General features: G+C 46.1%; 1 pseudogene; it reads left to right on the top strand.

Annotated features, from left to right (window-relative positions):
* Positions 1-13,194, top strand: part of LOC125946080 (uncharacterized) — a 357,153-nt pseudogene extending 343,959 nt beyond the window's left edge.
* Positions 13,195-22,536: the final 9,342 nt, after the last annotated feature.

Genomic DNA, 22,536 nt, shown 5'->3' with positions numbered 1-22,536 from the left:
GGTTTCGGCCACGGCGACTGAAGTAATCCACCCAGAAGCAGAAGGCCCGAGGATGCCAATGGCGTCTGAAGACGCGGTCCCTCCGATGGATACAGACTCTGTGGACCTGGGAGCAGAACGCCCCAAGACGCCAGCAGCGTCTGAAGCCACGGACCTTTCGACGGACGCGGGGACACCGGAGGCGTACCTATCCAAGGAGTCAGAGCTAGAGGACGCAAGCGCTATGGCTGAGAGGATGCCTGTGCTTTGTTCGGACGAAGATCAAGGCACGTCAGGGAGGACCGCGGAGATGAGCAGCACGGTGCCAAAAGCAAGACCTAACGCGGCGATGAAGAGGAACCGTGTTAACACGGCTCCTCGGAAACCGTCCGTGGAGAAACGTCACAAGACAAGCGCACCTTGTGACCTGTGAATATCACACCTCAAAGGTATGTTGATCGGCCGGAGCAACGATATTTTTTTTTATTCAATATCTTAAAGCTAGCAACCTTTAACTGCCTGAGCTTGGTCGCACGCAGGAGGAAACAATGGTTTCTAAATCTGCTCTTACAAGAAAACATTGACATTGCATTTATTCAGGAGACTAAACTTTCATCTAGTGTGCATTTGGAAGAGATGAACCATTTCGTTCGCAACCATTACTCGTTTCATTTTTCACCTACCTGTGGATACACTGGAGGGACGGCCATTTTGGTAAAGAAACGATCAGCGGTACTAGTATACCCCGAATGGGACAAGGACCGAAACGGCCGTATATGCAATGTGGATTTGGTGTACCGGAATGAACTATACAAGCTCATTTCAATTCATGCTCCGAATGACGCATCGCTGCGAAAAGAATTCTTTTCAGGCCTGAGGCAGTATCTTGATTCACCGTGCCGTACCATATTTGCCGGAGGCTTCAACTGTGTTTTACGTGCTTCCGATTGTTCCAAAAGCGTCTTCCGGATACTAGCACACCAGAGCTTCGAAAGCTTTTGCGCGACTATGACTTGCAGGATGTAACCGAACTTGCGCCAGCGAATAATGACGGTTTTACACATTGGCAAGGTGACTGTCACTCAAGGCTTGATCGGCTTTACGTGTCTAGCGATCTCTCAGCGTACAACGTGCGTTATAAGGTGAAGCCCGTAGCATTCTCAGATCATGCATTTGTCACAGCCACATTCGAAGAAAAGAAAAGAACAAGGAGGCGCAAGGAATGGCAGTTGTGGAAGCTGAATGAGAGTTTGCTAGATGACAAAGAGATATGCGACAGCATTAGGAATCTAATCAAGGAAAAAAAAAACGAATGGAGGACACGTAGATGCCATATTGTGGGAAGACTTAAAAGAAGAATCTAAGATGTTTCTACTTACAAAAGGTCATGAAAAAGCAGCTCTCAAGAAGAGCGAAAAGCTGAGCTTGATGCGCACTCTGGAAAATCTAACTGAAGCCGAAAACTGTCACCCGGGTACACCCGGGTACAGCTGCTATCAATCCTGTACAAGGAGTACAAAGGTGCTATGATCCGGTCCAGGACGGAATCGCAGCTAAGAGATGAGGAACCGCTAAAAATTTTCAAGACGAAAGAAAGACAGCGGGGCAGGAAAAACAGAATAGAAGCACTACAAAGCGGCGACAGCATTCTCACATCACAAAACGACATCGAGGCGGCTTTTACTGAAACATACAAGGACCTCTTCGAATATGGAAGCAACACATATGACCGTGAACTATTGCAAAAATATGCCTGAACGTTAAATTGCATAAATGACGAGACAAAACAGCTAACGGATGAGTGCATATCAGAAAGTGAAATAGAATGGGCCCTTCGTAAATTAAAACCAAGGAAATCGCCGGGAGTTGATGGTCTCAGCACTGATTTTTACAAGAAATTTTCATCGGAATTAGTGCCAATACTACGCGAAGTGTACGATGCTATTGCGAAACGAGGATTGCTGCCGCCATCTATGCGACGAAGTCTTACTGTTCTACTGCCGAAGAAGCAAAGGCAAGTGCCGACAGTGAGCGATTTCCGCCCCATTAGTCTTTTAACGACCGATTACAAAATTCTAGCTACAATTATAGACGGCTTGAGTTTGCCCTTGGAAATGCCATCGGAAACCATCAATCATACGGCATCAAAGGACGTCGCATCAGCGATAATCTGCATGTTATGCGAATAATGCGCGAAGCCACTTCCGTGGATGGATCCAGGATAGCGGTTTTACAAGTTGATCTGATCAAGGCTTTTGACAGAGTAGCACATGACTTTCTCTTCACCTTGCTTAAGGCCTGCAACATTGGGGACCGCCTTCTTAAATACATAAGTATCTGCTACCGACAAGTATCGACGCGACTAGTGATCAAGGGGCAAACAACATCAACAATACAGCTCAACAGGTCCGTTAGGCAAGGATGTCCTATGTCGCCAGTTCTTTTCGCTCTGTACTTGGAACCCCTGTGCCGAACAATTCTGAACGATGGTGACATAACAGGCTTCAGTTTTGCAGATACCTCTCTGAAAGTCCTCGCCTATGCCGACGACCTTACGCTTATGTGTGCCTCTAAGGAAGAAGTCCGCCAAGGAATGCAGCATGTCATGGACTTATGTAAAGTGTCTGGTGCTAAAGTGAATTGTGAAAAGTGCGCGGGTGCATGGCTAGGTATATGGGTATCAAAACCAACCACCTTTGTAGATATGAAGTGGACGTCTGAAATCAATAGCTACCTCGGTGTGTGCTTTGAATACTGCCAACCTACAGAACGGACAGAATACGATTCGAAGTGACACCCTTGCGGCAAACGTGCCACAGTGGCATGGAAGAACTGTCCCATTTTTGAACAGAGCCCTTGTGTGCAATACTGTGTTCTTTCCAGCTGTGTGGTACCATAGCCTCCTATATACTTTCTGTGCCCGCGCAATCACTCCGGGAGCGCCGTTCAACCTCCTCTCCTGACCTCCTCGCAGGTCGCCCGCTAGGGGCGCTGCTACCCCAGAATAGTTTTGGGAGCACACGGTAATACGACAAATGAGGCAGTGCACGGAGACATGGGTTGGGCCTCTTTTGAAGTCAGAGAAGCACAAAGCAAAATTAGTTTTGAAGAAAGGCTCAGGAACATGGATGAAAATAAATGGGCGGCTAAAGTGCACAAGTATCTCTACATGAAAAGCGTGGACACAGAATGGAGGAAGAGGTCAAGGAAGTTGGCAACCAAGTACAGGATAATCGAAACTGTAAATAGACAACCAGGGGTCATCAGAAAGAAAGTGAGAGAAATAGAGACCGTGAATTGGATGCAAAGAATGGAAACGAAAAGGACAATGGAGATTTACAAGAATGAGAAGAAAGAAATTAGAAGGGAAAATCTGTACGATAACACAAAGGGCAGTGCCTTGCTATTTGAGGCTCGAGCCGGTTGCCTAAGGACGAAAACATATCGGAACAAATATTCGGAATTAGATGAGACATGTGTATGCTGCAGTAAAGATCCAGAGACCACTCAGCACATCCTAATGGAATGCGACGGGATCCACCCAGCGAGAACCGTAGGTAACGTGCAACTCCCAGAAGCGCTTGGGTTTAAATTGGAAGGAAACATAAACAGATCAGCCGTAGAGATCAGCAAGAGACGATTAGAGTACTGGTGGAAAAAAAGTAGGGAAAAGATGGATGCGACCTGATCTCTTAAAATCATAGGCAGCGGTACAAGGTAAATTTTTGAAAAAGAAAAATTATGATAGGTATACAAAAATGCAAGATAAAGAACATGTATAGTATACCTGATTAAATCAAGCAGGCTAGGTGACTATTTGTCGCCGCCCCGTTTCAAAGGGGATGCCAATAGATCATCATCATCATCATCAAGTTCGCTAGCCGCCGTGCATGGTTAAAGGCGGGAAAAATTGCGTGTGCGCGTCTCCATTAGTGTCAAATCGAGACAATATTAATTTGCCTCGCCTGCCGACGGTTCGCTGGTTTGTTGGGAGATCACCTTTCTGCAGCAGCCCACGACTGGGGAAAAAACTTGCCTTCTGCCTTGGATTGACACGGTGAGCTGCGGCATGGTATTGAACGACTGTGGCTATGGTGACACTGTCGGTTCCGTATTGAGGACGTCTAGCAGCAGCGCAAATGAAAGCCTTCTGGCCGAAAAGAAGACATTGTGGTCACGAGTGAGCTGTGCTACTTTAAGTGGTTTGATAGGGCGCTTTGCGAGTTGATACCCAGTAGTATGGCGTATTGTTGTGGACCTGGATGCACCTCGTACAGTAAGAGAAAGGTCCCGGGCATCTCATTTCATGAAATCCCCAGCGATGAAGAACTTCCAGAGAATTGGCTCCAGGTTTGAACGTGTCAAACGTGGAATGCGTCAGATACTTGCTGATAGAGATGCACTTTCGACTTGTTCTGACTAGAAAGCTCTCGTCTGACGCGAATGAATCTTTTTTTGGGTGGTTGAGGAGGTCAGCTGGAAGCAACGATAAGACAGACTCACGGGTAGTTTTGTGCGGAACAGAAAAGTCTCTGAAGACAGGCATTGCGTCAACATCGACAAACAACAACGTGATGGACACGGAAGATAGCACATGCCCGTCGCTATTCCGGCAACTGAGCGTAAGCACTACGCCAGAACTATCCAAAAAATTTCCCAAAGAGACGACAGCAGCGCTGTTCAACCACATTACCCGGCGCAAAGAAACGCTTCGTTCGCCAGAATGTGCAGCACTAGCCATGGTTGGCGGATACCTATCGAGAGCTGTTAAGCTGTTAATGAGCGGGTGTCTTGCAAAGAATGCCTCAGTTTGTTGACAAAGCCCAAGCCCTCGGCGCCATCAGATTCTCTGATTAGGCTTCAAGACAGAAGCCGTCTGCTGTATCGGTCAGACGAATTGGTAGTTGTGTTGAACTCTTCGCACAAGTACGTTGAAGTAGTGCTCGCTAAGGTAAGAAATTTTAAGCAGCCGCTGGGCGAGACTGCCGTGAATGCTGCTTAAGTGCTGCGAGAGCGTGAACTATGAATTGTTCAGTGCCTGAGCATCACGAGATGCTGTTTGAGATCATGGTGACAAAGTTCTTCCGGACTCTATTCACTAATTTTGCACTGGAGATAACGGACAAGAACGACATCGCAAGAGTTTTTTCACAGAAGCCCCTATCACGAAAGCTCCACAAACTTTAAATCCAAATGATGACAATAAAAGTTTTTGTTGTGGAGTTATTACATCCGACATTATTCTTTTTCCACACTGATATACAAAACATATGTAATAATAAGCAGGAGGAAAATGAAGCTTCATACTAGTACAGATAAGAGCTGTGGTTTTCCTTTTATTGTTCTTTTCTTTTGGAAGAAGCAATGCGCGGCGGCCTGTACGCTTCTGTGTCGGCGTTAAACGCCCGTAGATGTTGTAAAACAATATAATCGGCACCGGTAAAAAAAATAGCGTGATATATAGTTATGCTATATACAGCGCACGCCGCCGTTGAGCGTCCTGTATTTCTATTCTGGGGTAGCACCGCCAACTGGTAATGAGTGACGGCACTAGGCGCGACGACCGGTTCCCTGCGTTCTCGGCGCCGATGGGCAGGCATGATGTATATAGGAGGCTATGGTGGTACTCAGCGCCTGTGATGCCCTGTTTACCGGCACACGTGCATCGTGTGCACAGATATTGCGCAACATTTATATGGGAGTCACGTTTTGAGCGCATGAGGCGCAGTAATTTATTTTTAAGTAAGGCGAAAGGAGGCCTAGGGCTTGTAAACGTAGAGGTAAAACTAAAAGTTCACAGGTACCTTTTTTTCAAGAACGAAACTAATCATATTATACGTCATACTTTCAAACAACTAGGCGGTGGTTACTTGGGTGAGTTGATTGATGGTGCCCAAGGAGTCCCACGCGTGCACACCCTAAAATTCTACAGGGAGCTGGAGAAGGCACCTCGATTCTTTCAGCTGCGTTTTTCTCAAGAGTACCTAAAAAATTTAAAACGGAAGAGCCTGTACTGAAACACTATAGATATGCTATTCCCACCACCACTATATCGGTCTCGATATGGAAGCCAGCTGGAGTCTGACGTTTTTAAGCGTCTTCCAAAATATCCTGTAAAAACAGCGATTAAGGATTTTTGTTAAGTTACATGTCGAAGTTTAACCGTCAAAACATGGTTAAGTAATAAGGGTTTTTTTGTGCTGTGGACAACGGACTGCGCGCTCTGCCCATATCCAAATTCGTTGCAACACGCCTTTTTTTTTGTACAAATGCAGCACACTTTTAGCATAACATACGAATTCTGTTTAATGTACACGTATACCAAAATTGGAATAACGTAAAGTTTTTGAGAGTTGAATACCATAAAAATGACAGCTGTGTGGAAATCCTGATGTTACTAGGTTTGTATGCAATTTGGAGATCACGAACTGACTACATGCTAGCTCTAGAAAACGCGAAACCGGCGTGCACCCACTTTTGTGATGCTTTTACATACACAAGTTCACTGCTTGACGGCGAAGAGTTTAGCAAGACATGGCAGGTGTGGCAGAAGCGCCTGCAGCAAAGACTAGTCTTTATGTAGATGTGTGATTCCCTCTCTCTGTGTTTATGAAACCTGTGAAAAAAACGCTTCAGTGCTGGATACTTGTTATGTTTGATTAAGAATAAATTGTGCTTGCGTGGCTCAAAAAAAAAAAAGCTTGCGTGGCTCAGTGGTAGAGTATCCGCCTCCCACGCATTGGGCTTGGCTTCGACCCCGGCGGATAGCGGGTACTTTTTTTCGCATTTCCGGCGATAGCGGCTACGGGGCGGCGGCGGCATCATCGCTTCGCATAACAGCGGCATCATCGCTCATCGCATAACAGCTTACGCTGTAAAAGCAATGCCGTGCTCCTCTCCGAGCCTTTCCGGTATCCCCAGCAGTCGTGATGTCACCAGTGTGCATCTGGTAATGTCAACGGCGGCGACAATGTCGATTGGTCGAGCAAGAACCTACGACTTCCGGGTATTCTGCTAGCTGGTACGCGCGCTCCCTTCTCTTCCTTGTCTTGTTGCTCGCGTGTGCGCACTTACGACTCGGTAAATGCGGCCCGCACCGGAAGTGCCAAATCGCTCACGTTCCAATACAGTCGTGCTTAGCGGTATGATTAGCTACGCGAACATAGTGCGACAGTGTTGGCCTTTCTATAGTTGCGCGCAACACAGGGTTCATAGCGGCACGCTTCGCATGAGCACGGGCCGGCACGGCAGCAACAGCGAGTAGCCGAGAAGCGTGAAGTCGCGGCTAAGGCTCGTCCACGTTACCGGCACGGTAACTCGCCGCACGCTGTTTGGCAATCGTGGGCCGCCGTTCGACGGTGGTGTTGCTCGAGAACGGCGACATTTCCTTGCCGTGGAGATGATCAGACCGGGACCGATTTGTGTGGCCGCTTCGCCGCCGCTGATAGCTCGACAGCGCCGATATCGTCGCTAGGCCTCCTCCGGCTCACTTCAAAGCGGACGGTGCTTCGCCATGAATTACCGACGCTCACAAGCCGCAATATTTTCTTATCGTTGTTGTCGCTCTTCGGAATAATTGTACACACACACAAGAAAATACGATGATATTAGCGGTGCCGTCGGCTGCGATGCTAGCAGAGCCGAGCCTGTCGTCTACCGTTGGTAATCGTGCAATTCAGCTCTTGACAAGTATCGGAGCTCTCGATCGTGCTTTACGTTTGACAGTGGATATTGTTTTTCATAAAATGTACAATTTACGCATCACTTTATCTCGCGGCAATTATTTTACTTGGAACAGAAGCCGCAGCCGATGTTTTCGTCGCTGGTGGTGGATGCGTGCACCTTCGCGCGTCATCGATTGGCCCGTCGATCGTGTAGCCGGCGGTGCGCCGGCCGAACTGCCATCTATTTTGGACGCCTCTCGCGCGGCAGACGTTCTACGGCACTGGCGGCCGGTGCGCCGTCGGTATATTTGCCGCTAGCGTGTCCTTGCTTTAACCGGAAGTGGACAGCGTTTTGAGAAGCGCGTTGGAGATGACGTTTGTCACGTGACATTATTAGGAGGAGCACTCGGTGTGGAGTAGAGACCAGCCGACGAGGAGAGTAGCGAAGGAAAGAGCAAAACGAGCGGTGGCCGTGTTTCGATCATCAAACGCGTGTAACTCCGCTAATACGGCACCATTACGAAAAATTCTCGCGGCTATGTGTTCGTTCTAGACTCGTGCACAAGTGCGACACCACTACTCAATTTCGACCTCTGGGCGGTTTAGGGGCCCTTTAAGTCTTGATGGGCAATGTAGAAGTCCAGACTCATAACAGGATGCAGGACACATTGGGGTGGAGCAGTGGAGTTTTCGGGTCATTGTCTGCTTTTTTTGTAAGCAGGTTTCCCTGAATGCGCCTGTGGGTGACTAGGTAAGGGGGCAAGGAATATCTGTGAAGTGGTCCCTGCTGTAATAAGTTATCTTCAGATAGGCCTTCTTCCTCCGTCATTCGAACTTTTTGCTGTGGTAACTGCTTTTGATTCCAATGTAGTTATCACCCTCTGCCTACCCCCATCCACGCAACTTCTCGTGTTGCTCTTGTTACAGCAATTCCAACGCTACATCACTCACGGAAGGTTTGGGGGTCAGCAGGAGCTCTTGGAAAGGGGGAGGCCGCAGGTAAAGGCGCGTCCTCCCCGCCAAGGTCGCTCACTTTAAATTGCATGATCGTCTTCAGCGCAGACATGCCACTCGGTATCCGATACTCGATACCCCATAGTGAGTGCCGGTTCAATCTGGCAACTCACATGTGCGGGAGGCCATTTGAGGCCCATTAGCCCACAACTACACAACCAGTTAGCTTGCTTTCAGTACTGTTTAAAATATTCAGCAAGAGAATTTCTAATTGAATCAGGGCACCACTTGACTTCAGTCAACCAAGAGAACAGGCTGGCTTCAGGAAGGGATATTCTACAATGAATCACATCCATGTCATCAATTAGGTAATCGAGAAATATTCGGAGTACAATAAATCTCTCTATTTAATTTGCATAGCATACGAAAATGCATTTTATTCAGTAGAGATACCAGCACTCACAGAAGCATTGCGTAATCAAGGAGTACAGCAGGCATACGTGATTATCTTAGGAAATATCTACAAAGATTCCACAGGTACATTGGTTCACCACAAGAATAGCAGAAGTTACTTATTAAGAAAGGGGTCAGGCAAGGAGACACAATCTCTACAATGATATATTCCCTGCATTCTTAGAAGTAGTCAAGCTCTCAGACTGCGATGGCTTATTAGTGCGGATGAACGGGGAATATCTCAGCAACCTTCGGTTTGCAGATGACATTGCCCTATTCAGCAACAATGCTGATGAATAACCACAAATGATTGCGGACCTTAAACGAGAAAGTGCAAGAATGGGGTTGAGGACTAATATTCAGAAGACAAAGATAATGTTCACAGCATGAAGGCAACAAGAATTAAGGATCGTCAGTCAGCCTCCATAGTCGGTAAAGAGATTACGTTTATCTAGATGAATTACACAATGGGGGCCGTAATCATGAGAAGGAAATTTAGAGATGTCTAAAATGTGCTTTAAGTCATACGGAAGGCATTGCCAAGAAATGCTTCGCATTTAAAAAATTACACCATCTTCCCGTAGAGGAACCCTGAGTAGTATGCGAAGGAGCCATGGGGTCGACTAAACTTCCCATTAGTTTTAAGATCGGCCTGTCGCCGCTGCCGTTTCGTGGCAGCGGCTCGAGCCCTCTTCTCCGCGGCGCTGTCCACGGCGCTGACACTGGCGTTGACGCTGGCGCTGTCCGTGGCACTCATCGCGGCGTTGCAGGAGGAGAATGAGAGGATGAAGTGAATGATGATGAGTGGGCGAAGCACCGGGGGATCATTCGGGCAAAACGCCGGAAGCGATCTCCGGAAGCCGGAAGCGGAACCGGAAGTGGAACCGGAACCGGAAGCAGAAGCCGGCTTCCGGAAGCTGGAGCTTGGCCATAGCCTCCTATATACTTTCCTTGCCCGCCCATCAGCTACGGCGCGCCCGTGCCACCTCCTTTCTTGTCCTCCTCTCCTGTCGACTAATTTCGCCGCCAGGGGCGCGCTCTTCCCAGAATCGCAGCACGGTTTGTTCAAGTGGAAAGCGTGCCGAGTGAATTTTCTCGTGGACTTCTGTGCATGATGTGCTGTTCGACTAATGCCCTTTACTGTGATTTGAGCAGAAAGTGCACCGAGTACTCTTCCTCATGGGCTTCTGTGCATTGGATGTTCTTTTGCTGCTGTTGTGGTGTGCTTGGCACCAGAAGTGAACCGGGTATATGTGTCTCGACCTGCTTGATCACAGCTGTTCGTGCATCCGATTTTCCCTGTTTGTTGACTGCTGTTACTTTTATGCAACAATGCATATGTCGGGCGCTTAAGTGCCACTTCAGACGAGATGGCGTTCTTACTGCGGCGTGCCTCGCTGCATATCCTCCAGCAAACGCAAAGTGCCAGGTATTTCGTTTCACGAAATTCCCGCTGATGCAGCCCTACGCGACCAGTGGCTGAAAGTTATCTCAAGAGATAATTGGAGTCTGAACACGACATCTTGTTATTCCACTGTGTGTAGTCGTCACTTTGTTGCTTCTGACTTCAAAGAAGGATGCAAAACGAGAAGGCTTTAAAGAGGCGCCGTGCCGAGTGTGTTTTCCGAATACCCCTCGTATTTGGAACCCCAGAAAAAAGTGGAAAGAAGTGACACAGCTGCGAGGAAACGGGAGGCCAGTGCTTGGAACGGTCCCCCAGCACCTAAAAAGCGAGCTGTTGAAGGTCAAGGTGAGCCGTCTCAACAGCAGTGCGATGACCCCCCCGATTGTGATGGTGCCGACCACATGCAGAATCCAGTCCTAACATCATTGTGCGAAAGTGCTCCTGCGCCTAGTGGGAGCGCGAGAATATACGTGTATCGATCTGTACAAGTTTCCACTTACAACTCTGTCTCGGCAATCGAGCGAAGGAAATGGAGGCGGAAAGAGCGGGACCTTAAAGCGCACATACAGAAGATCAGGAACACAGTTGACAAGTACAAGGAAGAACTTCGAAAACTCAAGGAGGACTGTCATGTTCCCGCTTTTCTCTCGGTTGTTGAACAGGCAAAGGAAAATTACGTTAGCGCTTCAATTTTGCTGGAGCAAGTGAAAATTTTTGGAAAGAAAAAAGCAAAATGGTCGGAACTGACAATACGCCAAAGTATCGTTCTGAGAAACCTTTCAACACGAGCCTATGACCACATAAGAAACGCTGGAATACTGCGACTTCCCACCCGAAGCACCTTGGAACGTTTCTTGGGATCATCACGTGGAGACGTAGGAGTGACAGACCTGGTGAAGCAAAGACTATCTGTTGAGATTGCCGCTTACACTTCTTCGCAATCGAGAACGTGCTCGTTGATAATCGACGAGATGAGAGTAAAAGAGAGATTGCTCTACGTAAAGCAGAGAGATGCGTTCGTAGGCGAAGTAGACTATGGTCAATCCCTTCCTGAGAAACGCTCCGATGAGCTTGTCCTAGCTAATTCATTGCTATGCTTTGTCTTGAATGGGCTTTCGACTCGCTTTCGAATACCGGTAGCCTATTTTTTTACGAAAAATTGCACCGGAAGAGAGCTTCACATCGTAACGCTGCGTGTTTTGAAAGAAGTTGAGGCTACTGGATTTCTTGTGGTAAGAGTGGTCACCGACAACCACAACATAAATGTGATGGCTTATCGGCTTTTATGTAGTGGAACAATCAAACACTGCATACGCACCCCGAGGATAAAGGTCGCAAGCTGTTTTTAGCATTCGACCAGTGCCATCTAATAAAGAACGTGCGGTCCCAGTTTCTGTCCCGCGAACTGGGCAAAAATGGCGAAATAACGTCTGAGTATGTTAAGCAACTTTACTGGATGCAGCAGAATAGTATTGTGAAGCTTGCGAGATCTTTGACAAGGAAACATGTGTTTCCAACTAATCTGGAAGCAATGAGCGTAAAGAGAGTGGCGCAGCTGTTGTCGCGTGCAGTCACTGCTGCGCTCAAGCTCCTAAGAGAACTAGCAGGCCACACATGCGATGCTAGCTTCGCACGTGTCGGACCAACTGCGCTGTTCATGGACACATTGTAAGGTTGGTTTGTTCTGATGGACGTCAGTAACTGCACTCAACATATCCACCAAAGGAACCCTGACAGCAAGCAGTTTGAGTCTGAGAGTGACGATCGCCTAGAATGGAACGCTATGACATTTTTGAACTATCTGGAAGACATGAAGCGCCACTGCCTAGCAAAGCAGTTCCTAACCAATGAGACACACGCAGACCTGATAGTAACCACTCGCTCGAATGTGGAATGTGTGATTTATCTGCTTAAGGAGATGCGCTTCCACTTTGTTCTTACCAGGAAGATGTCGTCTGACCCTATAGAATCCTTCTTTGGGTGGTTGAGGAAATCGGCAGGCAGCAATGATCAGACAGATGTCCGAGCTGTGCTGTCTGGTATAGAGAAGGCACTAAAACGGGTATTGCTAGGGCACCAAGCACCAGTAATGTCATGGCGGCGGAGGAGAACAGCATATCGACAATTGCCGTGCGACAAGAGACCTGCCCGATGGAAAGCGCTGTTGGGCAGTTTCCAAGCGAAGCGACCAAAGTGCTCAGGGAGCTCCTCAGCAGAGATAAAGCAATGCTCCCCCCGCCTGAAGTCGCAGCTCTCGCAATAGTAGGTGGTTACCTTGCGAGAACTGTCGGTGAGAACATAGCTTGCGACAAATCTTTCCGTTTACTCACAAAGCCTGGCTCCTCGGCACCGTCGCTCTAATCCGACACCAGGATAGAGGAGGTCTTCTGTACCCTTCCGAGAAACTTCTCACAGTATTGTACTGCTTGAGCAGGTTTGTTGACATAGTTCTCTCCAAAATGAGGAACTTGCAAAATCCCCTCAAAGAAGCCGTGGCTAAGGCCGCCAAAGTGCTCCGCAAACGAGAAGTTTTTGTGTGTGAAATACCTGGGCACTACGAAACGCTTTTGGACCTACTCTTGACCAAGTTTTTTAGACCAATATATGTGAACTATGCAATGAAGATCACCGACAAACACGACTTCGCCAAGATTTTTGCAACGAAGCTCCTTTCCCGCAAGGTGCTCAAGCTCTAATAATAGAGGTTTTTCTAACGTGTTCCACCATTGACTACTTCCAGATGCGTCTGCTCAATTCTTGGACGGCAGCGCCACCGACGGCGAGGTCGAGCGCGAGGCTCGACGGCTGGCTTGTACCACATTCGCCGCCGATCGGCGGGCATGGAAAGTATATAGGAGGCTACGGCTTGGTGTACATATACTATACGTATACAGGGTGTTTCAGCGAACACTTCCAAAAATTCTTAAAGGTTGCCAGTGGCAGATAGCACAATTCTAGTTCATGAGCTGTTCTACTCGAAGAGGCGGACATTACTTGCACAAGAAATTGAAATGCATAATCGAATAATTAACAGAAATTCACTAATTAAGTTTTTAACTAATGACCTGATGGCCCATATTGCAATTTATAAATTGTAGCCGTGGAGTTCGCAAGTCGGATCCACTTGGAATGAATTCTCGGGATGACACCAGTTTCGAGATAACAATTTCCGAACTTTTCGGAGAAATGCACGGGCGTTCCAGTTAGGTTCTTAACAAAACGTCGCTTTATGCATTGACGCACAAAGTTAACTGGAACGCCAATGCATTTCTCCGCAAAATTCGGGAATTAATTACTCGAAACTTGTGGCATCCTTAGAATTAATTACAAGTGGATCCGCCTTGCGAACTCCACGGCTACAATTTGTAAATTGCATAATGGGCCATACGGTAATTAGTTAAAAACTTAATTAGTGAATTTTTGTTAATAATTCGATTATGCATTTCAATTTCTTGTGCAAGTAATGTCCGCCTCTTCGAGTAGACCAGCTCATGAACTAGATTTGGGCTATCTGCCACAGGCAACCTTAAATAAATTTTGAAAGTGTTCGCTGAAACACCCTGTATATACAAAGAGAGGAGGGGAAGGAGGATGCACATGCGCAGTGCGGGTGTGGACGCCGCACGGCGGATGGAGGGAGGGACATCATCATGAGCCTATATTTATGTCCACTGCAGGACGAAGGCCTCTCCCTGCGATCTCCAATTACCCCTGTCTTGTGCTAGCGTATTCCAACTTGCGCCTGCGAATTTCCTAACTTCATCATCCCACCTGGTTTTCAGCCGTCCTCGACTGCGCTTCCCTTCTCTTGGTATCCATTCTGTAACCCTAATGGTCCACCGGTTATCCATCCTATGCATTACATGGTGACTAGCTCCATTTCTTCCGCTTAATGTCAACTAGAATATCGTCTATCCCCGTTTGTTCTCTGATCCACACCGCTCTCTTCCTGTCTCTTAACGTTACTCCTAAGATTTTTCGTTCCATTGCTCTTTGTGCGGTCCTTGTTCTCGAGCTTCTTTGTTAATCTCCAAGTTTCTGCCCCATATGTTAGCACCGGTAGAATGCAATGATTGTACACTTTTCTTTTCAACGACATTGGTAAGCTCCCAGTCAGGATTTGGCAATGCCTGCCGTATGCACTCCAACCCAATTTTATTCTTCTGTAAATTTCTTTCTCATGATCTGGGTCCCCTGTGAGTAATTGACCTAGGTAAACGTACTCCTTTACAGACTCTAGAGGCTCACTGGCGATCACGAATTCTTGTTCCTGGTTGCCTTGGTGCCTTACCTCCCAATTCAATTGCTGCTTCTGAGATAAGCCTAGTTACGGTGTCATTCATTAGCTCTATGTTTTTTTCTTCCTGTTCTAAAGCTGCATATTTGTTTGCGAGCACCAGCCTGAATTGGTCTGCTTTCACCCTTACTGCGTCTAGGTTGGCCTGTTTCCTCTTGACTAATTTCACTCTTTCTCTCTTCAAATTGAGAGAAATCCTAGTCCTCACTAACCTATGGTCACTGCACTTTACCTTACCTAACACTTCTACATCCTGCACTGTGCTTGGATCGGCAAGGAGTATGAAATCTATTTCATTCCTTGTTTCTGCATTAGGTCTTTTCCAGGTCCACTTCCTGTTGCTGCGCTTCCTGAAGAATGTATTCTTATTCGGAGCCTATTCCTTTCCACGAATTCTACCAACATCTCTCCTCTCGCATTCCTAGAATCGACGCCGTAGTTGCCAATTGCTTGCCCACCAACCTGCTTTTTGCCCACTTTTGCATTGAAGTCGCCCATGACTACTGTATACTGAGTTTGCACCTTTCTCATTGCTAATTCGACATCTTCATAAAACTGTTCTATTTCTTCATCATCGTGACTGGAAGTTGGGACGTAGGCTTGTACTACCTTCATTTTGTACCTCCTATTCAGCTTTATTACGACGACTGCTACCCTCTCACTAATGCTGTAGAATTCATCAATGTTGCCCGCTATGTCCTTATGAACTAGAAATCCTACCCCGGATTCTCTCTTATCTGGAAGACCTCTGTAGCAGAGGACGTGGCCGTTAGTCAGCACTGTGTAAGCCTCACCAGTTCTTCTAACCTCACTAAGGCCAATAATATCCCAGGCAATGCCTGATAATTCCTCAAATAGTCCTGCTAAGCTAGCCTCACTCGAGAGGGTGCACGTGTTGAACGTTGCCAGGTCCCGTTTCCATTAGCGGCCTGTCCGGACCCAGACATTCTTAGCACCTTCTGCCACGTCGCAGGTCTGACCGCCGCCTTGGTCAGGTGCTCCGCAGCCACTGGGGACTGAGGGCCATGGGTTAATTGTCGGAGTCATGAGGGAGGTAGTGGCCGAATACTGCACCAGGGAGGCCAATTCCTGTTCTGGTGAGGGAGTGACTTTGATGAAGCTTAGTGGGCCTGCCTAGTTTGGTTGCACCTGAACTAGTGTAGCCCCACTAACATAGCCCCGACCCCAAGTAACGCAAAATGTTGCCGTAACGTTCTCTGAATGTGCACAAATGTCGGTGTATAACGTTGCCTACATGCTACTAATGTCCTCTTTTTTGATCGCCAGACAACGTTGGGCCGTAACGTTGTGGCAGCGTTGAGCAGCACATTCACGACGTTAACATAACGTTAACAGAACTTCCTGGCAACGTAATGTGGATGTTGCCTTTTGTCACTTGAGCTTTCAGGCAACGTACGTATGTGACGTTCAAGCAACACTCAACTGACATCGCAGAATATTTGTAGACATACATAACAGGAGTGCTGTCAGCATGACACGGCTGACAGCACCGCAAACCCTTAAATTTATATTTGCTTGACAGATAATTTACTCTAGTAGTTTTCATGTTGCATATGCATGAAAATGTGAAACAAGAATTAGTGAAAAACAGCGTTTTTTACGTATATATCTTGTGTAGCTTACCAAGATATATGTGTACCTTACCTTGTGGTAAGATACACTATATACGTAAAAGAATGCTGTTTTCACCAGTTCTTGTTTACATTTTCATGCATATACGACATGAAAACTACTAGAATGCATTATCTGTCAAACAAATATAAATTTAAGGGTTTGCGGTGCTGTCAGCCGTGTAATGCTGACAGCACTGCTGTACGGGCAGCTCATCTGTCTTGCACTATATATAGTACCAACGCGCCCTAAGCCAGAATCTTTAAAGCGTTTCCCATGGTGGTTTGCCTGACTTGTCTTGCTGTTGTCCATAGCACAGCATATAAATGCTAACTGCAAGTAAAAGTGCACAATGCAAAGCTGCAAAGTGGTTCATAAGAACAATTTTTCATTTTGGCTGTAACAGCAAGAGAAGCAGCATGCACGTCCAATGTGCACAGGTTCTCGTATAAAGGTTCTCGCAGCAGGAAAGTAAATATATTCCATAAATGTTCATTTCCTTAAACATATCATTTAAGCTTAGACCACAGAAAAAAATCAGTCTTTGCTTCCGACTTACTGCTCTAAAAATCATGTGTCGGTAGCTGCATGTGCTTTCAAGAAATTGCATAATAGCCAACATCAGCTGCTAAGAACAAACGCTAGTACATAGGAATTGTTTGTGCAGGAGGAATATGTGGTGGTTGAATATGCACCCATGAATATGCATTGGTCCACCTTAAATAATAGTGAATGCCATAGACAAACTTGGTTATAATGTCAAACCATGCATTTATTTACTGTCTGCTTACATCATCCTGGCAAACGACACTTATATAACAGTAACTTAAAAACTGATAACACATTTAAATATATTTTCTATTAAACATCAAGGTCTTCTATCGCATATTAAGACTCTACTAACAGCTACAACTACAACACAATATATTTTGCCTTCCCATGTAGGTCAGACTTCGAAATTTTTTGCTTTTTGTCGAGTTCCCTTATTTCAATGGCAGAACACAATTTATACTTCCTAATAACAGCACAAATGCTGTCCTCCTTCACTTTGTAATGTACAACACAACACAGTAACACTACGGTTGGATACTATCTCCTGCCAAGCGTCCAGCCGGTCTTTTTGCCTAAGCTTGCAGACATGGCAGCAAGTGTGAAGTAGTCAACACAGCCCAAGGCGTAGAGTAACAGAAAGTCATCCAAGCACTGACAGCCAACCATCACTTTTGCAGAGGATGGCCAGCAGCACAAGTGATGCACACATGCCTCCCTCGGTAGCTTCACTTGCATCCAGACCTCACTGGTTTCCAAGTCAATAATGCGGTAACCTGCAGAGACATCAATTACATCAAATTATCAAGCGCCCTCTGAAACACTGAAGTAAGCCATGTTTACTGTGAAAACAGGCTATAAAAATGCTTACAAACAACTTAAGCTTCGCATAACTGTGAAACAAACAATCGTGACTTTACACAGGAGAATAATGCAAAACATCAAAAGCAAATTTCAGTAAAACCTAACCAATATAGCTATAAGTTTGGACACCAAGAGCAAGGAAAGCACAATAAACAATACCCACAACTTCCTTTATTGCACTAAGCAGTTAAGACGTTAGTATCAATATATTCCTTTAACATAAAGCTTCCTTGCAATGCCACGGCTGCTTGTTACATCGAGTTCAGTCTTGGAAGAAAACAAAAATGAACAAATGATGTGAATGCTCTACCACAGTACCAAAACCACATTTCATTCGTGATGAAAGAAAGTTACAATGAGTGAGTGATAAATTTGACTTGTTGGTACAACATATTGGTGAATTGCAGCACAGATATTGACGACAGAAAAGATGAGACAATAGACGTGTGCTGATTTCCAACAAAAAGCTTTATTTTCAGCGACCCATGTTTATAGCCGTCACTCATTGGATTGCACACACGCAATTCACACCCTTAGGAAGGTCAACTCTGTCTGATAAGTGTACAGATGCTGACACACACAGAGCCAAGTCGCGTTATCTTTTCAGCTTCAATAATTTCACGTGTTAGTTGATCACCGCTTCTGCTGACAACAGTACACCGAGCAAACAATGGTTCACAGGCACACGAACTGCAACAACATGCAAGCCAACTGTCATGCACGTTTTTCTTGACATTGTATGAGTGTTCTCTCAGCTGGTCATTGATACAGCGTCCTGTTTGGCCTATGTACTGTTTACCACAAGAAAGAGGGGTACAGTAATTCATGTTGCTAACATAGGTGACGAACAGATTTTTGTGCTTTTTGTTACACTTGTGTGCTGCGCTGAAACATTTCCTTTGATTACACAACTTTATAAGCTTCTGAGGTGCAAAGAAGACAACTTTAACTTTGGAACGATCTGCAGTTTTCAGGATACGGTGAGACAGCTTATGAATGTATGGTATGACAGCCACTTTAAGTCTGTCAGATGGAGTGATCACATGGCAACCACTCGATGCATGCGCTTTTCAGAGTAGAGGTCATGTGGTCACTGCATCTGACAGACATAAAACTGGCCGTCATACCCTACATTCATAAGCTCTCACAATATCAAGAAAATTGCATATAATTCTAAAGTTGTGTAATCAAAGGCAATGACACAGCACGCCGAACATATGCAACAAAACACCAAATTCCGTTTGTCACCTGTGTTAGCAACGTGGTTTATTGTATCCCCCTTGTGGTAAACAGTATATAGGTCAAATGGGACGCTGTATCAATCACCAGCTGAGAGAACACTCATACAACGTCAAGAAAAATGTGCGTGACAGTAGGCTTGAATGTCATTGCAGTTCGTGTGACTGAACCGTCGTTTGCTCAGTGTACTGTTTCCAGCAAAAGCAGTGATCAACTAACACGTAAAATAATATATAAAAATATGTAAAATATTATAAAATACTTACGAAAGAAAATAAACTGAAACTGAATTGAGGCTGAAAAGATTTCGCGACTTGGCTCTGTGTGTATCAGCACAACTTCTGCACACTTGTCAGACAGAGTTTACTTTCTTCCTAAGGGTGCGAATTGTGGATGTGCAATGCAGTGACTGACGGCTATAAACATGGGCCAGCAAAAATAAAGCTTTTTGTTAAAGAGTTGCCGCATGTCTCTCGTCTTGACTCTTCTGTCGTTGCCTACATCTGCACTGCAATTCAGTGTCTGAACGACCGGCTACGACTACGCTACAGGTGTTGCACATCGGGAGAAGGGTTGAGTATTGCTCTACACTGCAAAAGTTGTCGTTGCCATCCGCAGATGACGAATACGGAAGTTCTGGCCGTGGAAAAACCAAATTAGAACGCGAGCTTTTGCAAGCGGTGTTAATCAAAAATTCTGGACCTGATAAGTAGGTTAGCGCCACTTCGCAGGCACTTTTAAACAAAGAAATGCAACTCATGAGTAGCCACAAATAAGCTGGTTTGTTAATTCTGCTTTTGTTTCTTTTTAAAGACGATAGTGTTTCTTGGGCTATCTAAACGCGAAAAACTTTGTCACTCGATTCAACCGATCGGCCAAAACCAAGCATGAGAAGATGATTTTTAACACGAAAGTGTTTTATGCCGGGGTCCACCAAGACTTCACTGACGTATTTCCGTCACGGAAATACGTCAGCTTACAATGTACACGAACATAATACAAAGAAAGAAACCAGAAGAAAAAGTTCCACAAACATGCAAAATTTGGAAATCGAACCCACGACCTCTCGGTCCGCGACGATAGATCGCCGAGCGTTTAACCCATTGCGCCACAAACGCATTTACAGAGAGCTACACAGACGCGCCTTATATATCTAACACTCCTCCGTGTACCCGCGCTCTTGCTCGGGGCGGTGCCGCCGCCTACGAGCAGAAAAGAGAAGTACTGCATTATGACACTAACGCGCACCGACAGTGAACGCTTCGGTGGTCTCAGCACTACGACGCCTCGATGCCAGCATTCGAAGGGACGCTGGCATCAAGAAGCACTACCAACGCCACCTAGGTGGCGTTCACCGTACTCAGCACAGCGGAGCGTGGCCTCCGCAATTAGCTCTGAAAATGTTTCTGAAGTTGATCGCGGAGGCTGCAATTACGACGCGCTGTACGCGCTGATTTGACTCGGTGACGATTCAGTTACGTGCTTTGTCTTGCGCGTTGTATTAGTGTGTCAGTTACGTGCTTCGTCTTTCGCGTTGTGCTAGCGTGTGCAGCGTAGTGCAGCTTCCATATGCACGACGGTTGCTCATGGTCATCGACGTTGGTAGTCGTGATGGAGGAGACGTGCCACCAGGCGTCAGCGTGGGTGCATCAACGCCTAAGGGCGCTTTAGCCACAAAACACCAATAGACATTATATATCAATGTGCAATAAACATTACACTACTTCTGTGAAGACACGTTTCACTTTCGTGTTCTATACCGATTCCTATATAAGAGGGATCAACCACATTTTTTTTTCTCCTCAGGGGCACCACATTTCGAAAGATATGCATCAAATGCATCTGAAAAGTTAATCATTTCGGTGCAATACATGTATTGTTACAAACATTACAGAAACAAACTTGAAAAAATGTGAATGATACTTACTACCCACAGCTTCCAATTTATCGGGGCTCAATGTCGGCTTCTCAACAGCATTGCCGTCCTTCAAGCACCGACAAGGAGCCCCTGTGACGCTCCTACGCCGAGCGCCAGGGCTCCCCACATCAGCTATGCCAGTTATTTGCAGAACAGGGAATCCCGGTGATGGCACTGGAGCAGGCCCCAGTTATCGTTGCCAATGTATACAACATTTCCTAGGTGTACCTGCAATAAAAGATGGCAGAGACCCATTAAGACTGCTTACGTGTGGGAACGTGAAAGCACCTTTAGTCACCCAAATGGCTGCAATGTGACGTGCACAGTGTGACGCACTAGGCACACCTTAAGTCAGCGAGCACCAAAGAGCTGCCGTGGCATAAGGAAAGCGTGCTCCTTTCACACTCCAGGTTCTATTCCCACCCAGTCTGCACAACTTTCTTATTAAAGCAATTCATTTTCATTTACATGAACCTACCTAAATTTGACATCACTCCAAGCGTTTTGATGTGCTTTTATTGCTTGTGCAATAGACCATTGGTTTTACGTCAATAAGTGCTGGTAGCAAAAAGAAGTATGTCTAACCATGCGATAAATGTAACTGGAAATGGCAGGTACGTCCAGTGGCATTAGTGTAGGGGCTGCACACAAAATTGTATAGCTTACCCTGTTTCAAATTTATTTTAAAGAGCAGTTTCAGTGAGCCCAAGTAGTCTTTCAGCTTTTTGCAGTGCACAAACAGGTACAGTTTGTGCCAGCCAACCAGATGAAGAGCTCTCCTAGTACCTGTCTCTAATCACCGTCTCAGCAATTAGTGATAGCCAAAATACAGCTTGTATCTCTACAACTGACACATGTTCCATTTCCTTAATGTGGTATTCGTCACTGATTTTGATGGTCAATTGGTTGCCATAGATGAACAATCGAAATCTGGCGCGCAGCACCAGTCGTGTCAGTGAATCGTCAAGTGGCACGAACATATTTCTCCCTTGAGTGAATTATGGTGCTCTCCTGGGCAAATGTTGAGGGACCAGCCAGTCTGCCCCATGTACATTCGACCAAATATATACATGATCAAAGGAACAGACTATGCTACCCCTGACGAACACAAGACAAATTGGGTTGCATCTTTAACTCAGCAAGCCTCAATTCTCATGTGGACTGCTATGCACGCACATTTCCAGCGAAAAATAAAGTAGGCAGGATATGCACGACAGTCCACAAGTGAATTGAGAAAGGCAAGGGAGGTTTGCTTGGTTAAAGATACCACCAAATTTGTCTAGTGTGTATGAGAGGCAGCTCACTGTATTCCTTTCACACCTGGTCAAATGTACACAGAGCAGACTGGCCGGTAACCAAATGTGCCAAATAAATTCCCATATTTCACTCAAAAGACCAGCATGCTCGTCCAGTTTGACCATGCATTGCCGCGATAGGACTTCAGGCTGGATTAAGATCATCTGTTTTCACCTACGGTGAAAAATTGACACGAGAGATCAGTGAGGCATACCACATAAACAAGACATGCGAGCCAGACCTCATGATCAATTCATGAAATAAAAGGCATCCTTTCTAGATGACA

The sequence above is a fragment of the Dermacentor silvarum genome, chromosome 5 (genome assembly GCF_013339745.2).
Source record: "Dermacentor silvarum isolate Dsil-2018 chromosome 5, BIME_Dsil_1.4, whole genome shotgun sequence".
Lineage (NCBI taxonomy): Eukaryota > Metazoa > Arthropoda > Arachnida > Ixodida > Ixodidae > Dermacentor > Dermacentor silvarum.
The sequence above is the reverse complement of the archived record's forward strand: the minus strand, read 5'-3'. Positions and strand labels throughout refer to the sequence as shown.